Genomic DNA, 9,303 nt, shown 5'->3' on the forward strand with positions numbered 1-9,303 from the left:
AATTAGAGCAGTGGTGGCTCTGCAGTTAAGGCTCTGGGTTACTGATCGGAAGGTCAGGGGTTCAAGCCCCAGCACCGCCAAGCTGCCACTGTTGGGTCCTTGAGCAAGGCCCTTAACCCTCTCTGCTCCAGGGGTGCTGTATCATGGCTGACCCTGCGCTCTGACCCCAACTTCCTAACATGCTGGGATATGCGAAAAAGAATGTCCCTATGCTGTAATGTATACGTGACAAATAAAGGCTTCTTCTTGTTTCCACTAACTGTCAATCAAATTTCACTGGTGTCTCACCATGTAGTACAGTCTGTGATGTGATATGATGTGATTTACATACTGTATCACAATCAAGTAAATGTCACAAAGCTATTTAAATCAATATAATATTTCTGTTGTATTGTAATTGGACCCAGAGTCTGTAATAAAGCTTCGATGATGATGATGATGATGACGATGATGAATAAGCTGTATATATAGCTGTTTGATTATCGGCAGTTAGATTTTGCTGAATTTTGACCAAAAAAGATGAAACCATTGGGTACTGACACAAATAATTTTTTTCTGCCTGTAACATACTTTTAGAAAGCATACATACGTATATTTCACCAATAAGGTGCCAGTTTAACAATTGCAGTGGTAAAAAAAAATACAACTTTAAATGCTCTCTCATTTTTTGTGCTTTTGGGGGTACTCTAAATTGCCTGTTGGTGTGAATGGGTGTGTGCAATATACTGCTGTCCCATCCAGTATATATTCCCACCTCACACCTGGTGTTCTTGGGATAGGCTCCGTTTGCTGACCCAAATAAAACACTTACTAAAGAGGAATGAATAAATGAATGAATGAATGACGCCTCTGACTAATAACTAATTACTGAACAATTACTGACTGATGACTGACTAGCTAATGATTAGTTATTGATATTCAGCCTTCTTCCTATAAAATCGTCATTAGGACATAGATGACATCTTCACTTCTATATATCTTCTATATAACGTCATTTGAACACTGTTGTAATTAGTAAATAGTCAGTTATATCATATTTACATTTAACATTAAAAATAAAGACTTAATCTGTTATCTTGGTATGAACATGCAGGGACGCAGGAAATAGGGGAGCGTTTAGCTTTGTTGTTGTTGTTATTTGTGGTTCATGTAGTCTGTAGCTTTACACATATCAATCACATTTCAACAACTGCACGGTCAATATTTCAACAGCTGCACGGTCAATATTTCAACAGCTGCACGATCCTGTAGGTTCATTCGGTATAACATCAAGCCTGTAGCCTGTCTCACCGAACAGGCTACACAACTACTAGTCCAGGCTCTTGTCACATCAAAACTGGACTACTGCAACACAGTACATTACTCTCGGGCCTCCCAGCCAGCTCCATCAAACCCCTTCAGATGATTCAGAATGCAGCAGCACATCTCATCTTCAACCAGCCCAAAAGAACCCATGTCACACCCCTCTTCATCTCCCTCCACTGGCTTCCTGAAGCCGCCTATATCAAATTCAAGGCCTTGATGCTCACATACAAGACCTTGTCTGGAACAGCACCACCCTACCTCAACACTTTCCTGAAGGTTTACGTTCCTTCACGCAATCTGCGATCAATTAGCGACAGACGCTTAGTAGTGCCTACTCAGCGTGGCTCAAGGTCCCTTTCCAGAACCTTCAAACTAACTGTTCCTCAGTGGTGGAATGAACTTTCAACCTCAGTCCTGACCGCAGAATCAAAAAACAGCTAAAGACCTACCTCTTCTGTGAACACTTAACTAACCCCTAAAACGCCAACCCCACATTATCCTTAAAAAAAAACCCCAAAAAATTACATTGGCTCTTACACCTCGACTCTGCGCACTTTGCTTTTCTAGAACTCAGTTAAAGCTCTTGTATGGTAGCACTACTTGTATTGTTCTCCACTTGATATATATATCACTCTGCTTGTATTTCCTCATTTGTAAGTCGCTTTGGATAAAAGCGTCCGCTAAACGAATAAATGTACATGTAAATGTAATTTCATGCTAACAGAATTTCAGCTTTTTTCATACTGAAAGGACCGCAGTCTACACAAGGTAAGATCACTGCAAATATACTGAATATGCAGTAGTTGGTTTTAGTGAACATTTCACATCATGAGATTATGATAAATAAATATGAGAGTATTCTGCCGCATTTTATCTTGGTCAGATGATGATGATGACTTTTCTTAAAAGCTTGCAGCTGCCTTTTTTTGCTTCTGTTTGTATCGGCTGCTTGTCATTGTTTAAGGTTCAATCATGTGATGCTTTATAGTTTGGTGTCGAGTTTGCTGTATACTAGATGAATTTTCATTTTATCACCAACATCGTTTGGTGCGTAGTTATATTGTGCGGTTGCATTATTAATGACATCTATTCGCTTTTCTTGATTTTTTCTTGATTATATCCACGCTTTGCTGGATATAAATTATTAAGGATTTTGGGATCTCCGGGATTTTGCGATCGCAGGAATGAACGCAAAATCAAGGAAACTCTGCAATATTCGGAGGAGCTTCCGATTTTTCGAAATGATAGCAGATTTGGGCCAAGATGCATCGTGTGACATCATTACAAACTTGCTTTCAGCCAAAGCCTCTCAGAGTACGGCTAAAAGGTTTCATTTACTAACAAACATCACAGCGAAAGACCGCGCAAAACAAATTCATGCAATTGCAATTTCGCCAACTCGAGTAGTTTTCCACAAAAAAAGCACAAAAAACTCTGCAAGTTGTATCTTAAATTTGGAAGAAAAAAGGCCACAGCATTATTGGCTGCAACAATCACATACACACACACACACACACACAAAAAAAAAAAAAAAACTCCTCTATGGCCTGGTCAGTTAGACAGAAGTATAGCAAAGCATAGCATTTGGTACATCCTCACTATATAATATATACCACATGTATGCTGCTTGAAATGGATGATTTTGATGAGGATTATGAATTTGGCTTGCATTTTGCATTGTAGTAGTCATAAGCTTCTGTTACTTGTTAGCTATGTTAGCGTTGTAGCTTCAGTGCAAAACAAAAGAAGCTAAATTTAAATATTAGTTGACTAACTTTATATGAAGTACATATATGCAAATTAGATTTTTCCCCCAATCCACTCTTTTAATATCAATAAATAAATAAACATCTGTCTGAATGGACAGTTACTAAGTAGTTTGCTGTGGATGCATTGTCATGCTTGACTAATTAATTACAGAATATGATTGCTTGCTCTTATTTTCTTCCTTTCTCTCTCTTTTTTTTTTTTTTAAAGAAATTTGGTAATTCTCTGAGAGATGAGCATGGTCCCAAGTCGTAGTTCTCTCAGCTGCGCCCAAGCACACAAACACATATGAAAAACAATTCCTCTCTATATCCTGCCACAAAGTCTGAGAGGTAAACATCATCTGTTTCAGGAGTTTTTATCCCTTTTGAGTCAATAATAACTCACATCGGGGGATAAATGAAACCCAGCAGGAAGAAGGAAGAACAATTTACTCTCCTGCTTATCCCCTTGACATTCTCACCAATTGAGATTAATGAGCGTGGGCTGACAGCCCAACTCATCAGGAATACACAGTATTTCACCTGGTCACCACCAATCAGCATCACATTCCTCACAAAACAAGAATAACCAGAAAACAAGCTAATCTACTAGGCTCGACAAGGTAATAGGACTGCCAAGTTTTATCGTAACTCTGCATATTCATCTCCTTAGATAAATCTGTGGCTACAATGCAATTGCTATTCATGTGAAATGAAATTTACTAAAAAAAAAAAAATAATAATCTATTTATCATGAGGAACAAGCAGCTGTGCCTTCTAATTCCCGGACCCTCAATCTTCAGCGAGGAAATGTAGATGGATTAGTGTCAACTGATACAGTTCTATCAAACCAAATATGCAATTCCAAAAAATATTACATTTTTAATGGGTTGCATATCGAATCTGTCATGTATTAATAATATTCTGTGATTGAACTGTAAAAAAAAAATAATAATAATAATAAAAAGAAGTTTGTGCATTTAACCAAAATAGAAATTGGATGTATTACTATAATAAAATACTTTCTTTTAATGATTTAACTAGCAAAGTTTTCCCAAGTGTTTTTTTTTTTTTTTAAATAATAAATAAATAAGTGGTTAAGATGTTGGACTACTGATTGGAAGGTCAAGAGTTCAAACCCCAGCACTTCTAATCTGTCACTAAGAGCAAGGCCCTTAACACTCAAGAACATATTTATACACAGTTATACACATACACATATTTAAACACACATATTTTTACACATGTTTAATGAAGACAAAACCGAAATAATTGTTTTTGGTCCCCTGAGATTGAGAGATGGTCTCATTAATGCGCTTCGTAATCTCTTCCCCTCAATTTCTTCTCAGGTTAGGAACCTTGGTATCATCCTGGACTCAGAACTACGCTTAACCAAGCAAATAAATTTGGTCGTTAAGATAGTTTTTATCAATTACGGATTATTTCCAAACTTAAAACATTTTTGTCTTCCCAAGATTTGGAGGAGATTATTCATGCTTTTATCACATCCTGCTTAGATTACTGTAATTCATTGTATTTGGGTCTTCCTCAACGATCTCTTGCTCGTCTCTAGAACGTTCAGAATGCAGCTGCAAGGCTGTTGACCAAGGCAAAGAAATATGATCATGTCACCCCAATTTTAACCTCGCTCCATTGCCTCCCGGTCCATTTTAGGATCCAGTTTAAGATTCTGTTGTCTGTCTTTAAAACTCTTAACGATCAAGCTCCTTCTTATCTCAAAGATCTTCTTACACTATATTCATCGAGCAGATTTTTAAGATCTTCTGATAGGTTTCTTCTGGATGTCCGTCGATCCCGTTTAAAAACTAAGTAGGGGTGGAGCTTTTTCAGTCCCCGCCCCTCGTTTATGGAATCAATCGCCACTGGACTTGTACCCTCAATTACTGTTTTTCAAAAGAGGCTGAAAGCGTATCTCTTCTCCCAGCCATTTTAATCTCATTTTCCCTACTGTCTATTGTCTGTCTCTGTTTCGTTTAATTCTGTTTTTTGTATTTTATTCTTCTTGCTCTGTTCAGCACTTTGGTCAACTTTGCTGTGTTAAACCTGCTATTTAAATAAAATTGACTTACTTACTTTCTTACTTACATTTTTACTCATTTCAAGCTTGACATAGTCTTGTTCAATTGCTAGGTAATCGTGCTCATTTTAAGCTTTGATTTAAGAAAGAAAGAACGAAAGAAAACTTTACACCATTTATGAGACATATTAAACATTCAGACATATCTCTGAGATATAAACACAAATTTAAAGCAGTATTTTGTTGTCCTATTCATTCATTCCACTAATAGCCTGCTTGCTTACTGCACATCATACTGCTGGATTGATGTGCAAATTTGGTGAAAATATTGAAGCCATATGTTGCCTCTTAAAGAAAGGATCATAAAAATAGTTAAGTGGTGGAAGTGGCTACATTAACTAGCAAAGCTGCTTCTGCTTCATTTGTTTAGTGCAGATGCCTACAAACCAAGTGTTACAACACCGACATGCCAGGTGACCCTATGAGGGATTTAGTTAATTAAACGCGAGCCGCTAAACAGCTTCCCAGTCAAATGAAGTGCTCTATTTACCAGAATAGTTAATGTCTGTCGTTTGGAGCAGCAGTGACTCCGGAGTCCAGTCTGTTTTTCTCAAGGCTTCTCCTCTGTGAAGAAGCATGGAAGAAATTGTGTCCCTTATCTCCATACAGGCTGAAAACAGCAGCATGGAGCATGGTCTCCAAATCTAATTAGAAGAGATTTATAAAAACAATTCTAGCTCGAGGTATGATTCCAGCATCTCTAATCTCAGCAGGGGGAACTGCTGCAGCTGAAGTGTGCAATTATTTTGCATAGGGACACACATCTCAATGGCCAAATTAAAAAAAAAATTTTTTTTAAAAATCATAGTGCGAAAAAATTGGTCCTGGCATTTTCTTTTTTTATGATTCATATGCAGATATTTGTATGGTTACTATCTTGGGTGTTGTTGGGCGCACGGTGGATTAGTGGTTAGCCTCACAACGCCAGGGTTGGGGGTTTGATTCCCGCCACTGCCCTGTGTGTATGCGGAGTTTGCATGTACTCCAGCGTACTGCGGGCGTTTCCTCTGTGTACTCCGGTGTCCTCCCACAAAGACGTGCACGGTAGGCTGACTGGCATGTCCGAAATGTCCGTAGTGTATGAATGGGTGTGTGAACGTATATGTGATTGTGCCCTGCGATGGATTGGCACCCCGTCCAGGGTGTACCCCACCTTGTGCCCAGTGCTCCCTGGGATAGGCTCCAGGTTCCCCGTGACCCTGTAGGATAAGTGGTATAGAAGATGGATGGATGGATGGATGGATGGGTGTTGTTCATAAGTGCTGCTCTGAAGAAAACAACACTGAAGTGCTGGGTGTTTTCATAGCATCATCTTGAGCCATCCTGGAATGTGCAGAACTGGAAAGAGATATATATGAGTATGATTGATTATTACACTGCAAAAAATGATGTCTTAGTAAATGAAATATCTTGAATATGGACCAATGTATCTCACGTTTCTTATTATGAAACTAAATATAATATTATTCTACCTATTTTTAGATGCTTTTAGATAGATGTTAGGTAAATACGTAATTTTGCTTCTTACTGGAAAGAAATGCTTAAAATTAGAATATTTACCCGACAATAGAAGAAAAAAAAGCGCGAAAATTTGTAGAAATAGGTTGAATAATCCTATTTGGTTGATTATAAACTTATAATAGGAAATATTAGATACATTTGACTGTATATAAGATTTTTTCACTTTCACTATGATGGCATCTTTTTTATGCCAGTTATGTAGAAGATTATCCCCAAACTCCAACAGACTAAAACAGACTAGAAGTCAACAACAAATACATGGACTAAGAATATGAGTGTGTATTGAGAATAAGGTGTTGCTCTGTGGCAACGAAATGGTAGTGCGAAACACATGAAAGGTCCAGTGCTGTACAGCAACAGACTGAATGAGAGAGCCTTATAAAGAGTCCTTGATTGACCGAGAAACAAGCTCTAGGTGATAATACGCAGACAAGACAGAGCGCTGATTGTGTGCTGCTGAGGGCAGGGCTGATCTTGAACCTGGCTGAGACATGATGTTTATTCCAATTGTTATTCATTCATCTTCAGTAACCGCTCCATCCGGGTCAGGACCACGGTGGATCCAGAGCCAACCTCAGCAACACTGGATGCAAGGTGAGATAATTCAAGCTGCATGTGGAATAAAACCGGAAAACATGGAGGAAGTTACACTCTCAGAAAGGATGTGTTAATATCCTACACACTTTTTGTGTTATTACTATTTCAACACATGCGTTAAATTACGCAATAAATGTGTTAAGAAAGAGAAAAATTTCACACGAGTCACCAACGCAACTTGTGTTAAATTATCGTCCAATCAGTTTGCGGACTGCGGTGCTGACATCATCATCTAAATCTTAATTCACCTCAAATGAATGTTCGTTGCTTTGAGCTTTTGACAGTGACCCCAGAGTCAGAGTCCTGAGGCGAGGAAACCAAATGACCACAGATAAGTTAGCGTTCATGACTATTTAGCGTTAACGCTGCTGAAAATGTCTGGAAGAGTCTGTGATATTTAAGCAGGGAGCTCTCGAAAATGCATTCATTGGAAAACAATAACTCAGCAGGTGATAATTAACTTTACCTATCACGACGGCTTCAAAAGTGAACGTACTGCTTCCTCAGTGTTGGAGTTACACTATTAGTGCCATGTGTTTATGTCGGATGTGAAATATGGACTAAGGGTATTATATAATTCTCTGGGTCTGCATCTTATCTCAGGCTCCAAATTAGGGTTAGCTAGCGGGATGCTGTCACCAATCACAGTAGGGATGAGTGATGCTAACCTAGACTCTCACTTGAGTTGATAACATTACTTTAGCATACAGCTTGCGGTAATGTTAGACATTCCCATTACCTTTTTGAGAGTTAACGATAACGTAACATTACAGTTATTCACCATGATGTATTACAGAGAGTGGGTTAACTTTAACTACATTTAGCAAGTGTTTTGGACAAGGCAAGCTGTAGTAATTAGTATTAGAACGTTGGGTTAGGGCCGTGTTTCTTCATGTATTCAGTGAATGTTAATGCTGGTTAACAGGTGCAGACAGTCGGTGGCTAACGGAACTTAGCTAGCTCAGTAATGTCGAGGCCAAAAGTTCTCCACAAGGTTAACTTGACAAAAAGAGAGGATAGGGGTTAGAATAAGCTGTAATGCTTTTCACTATGTTTGTAATGTTGGTTGACTTTTTCAAAAAATTGGCGGTGAGGTGCTAAAGGCTGGAAAATAAATATTCGCAAGTCAGCTAGATTCTCCTGGTGAGTCCACAGTGCTATTTTGTTCATTAGGAGGTTGGGGGTCACATTTCCAAAAAATTACACAATTTGCGATTCTGTAGCACAATTTCTCACTTAAAGCCCAAAGGCATTTGTCCATATTTTGTATATTTGTCCGACGCACTTTTTGCTCTTTTACAGCTTTTCAAATGGAAGGGAGTGGGACTCTTGTCTTCCCAAATGGCCAAGAGATTTGTAAGAAGATGCATCAACTCCAATTCTTACATCTGTCAAATGTCTTATTGATTTTAATAAATGTCACCTGAATTTCATGCGATTGTTTATTTTGTGAGCATTTAAAAATTTAGCATGCAAACAAATTGCATTTGAGTATAATTGTAGGGAAAAAAGTGTAAACAACACGCCTCTCTGTTATTTTGTGTTACTTTTTAGCACATCTTTGTGTGGGAATGTATTAACACACAACATGTGTTAAATGTTCCAAAACACTGATTGTATGAAAAGCAATGCAAAATGTGTTAAAAATTAACACATGATGTATTATTTTTAACACTTCTGTTTTATATGTATAATCATCACAATCATTTTTCATTGTTAAGCTGTGGATGAATATGATGAAAGGGTTAACATCTTATGATGCCAAAGAGAAAATTATTCAATCAGGATTTTTCCGTCTGCGGTGTCTAGATACGTACAGCCAAGCCAAGTTTCTCCAGTGGTTCAGAATTAAAGAGTTGAAACAGAAGAAGGCTTTATGCTGCATTCATTACAACCAGGACCTTTGTATTTTCCTACGAGGAGCATCTAACTTTTGCCTTAAAGCATTCACACAACCACAACAATTTAATTCAACAAAAAGTGATGTTCAAAGTAAGCTAGCGTTTGGTAAAAACATGACTTAATTTCTTCTTA

Source organism: Ictalurus furcatus, chromosome 14 (assembly GCF_023375685.1).
Source record: "Ictalurus furcatus strain D&B chromosome 14, Billie_1.0, whole genome shotgun sequence".
NCBI classification, from domain to species: Eukaryota; Metazoa; Chordata; class Actinopteri; order Siluriformes; family Ictaluridae; genus Ictalurus; species Ictalurus furcatus.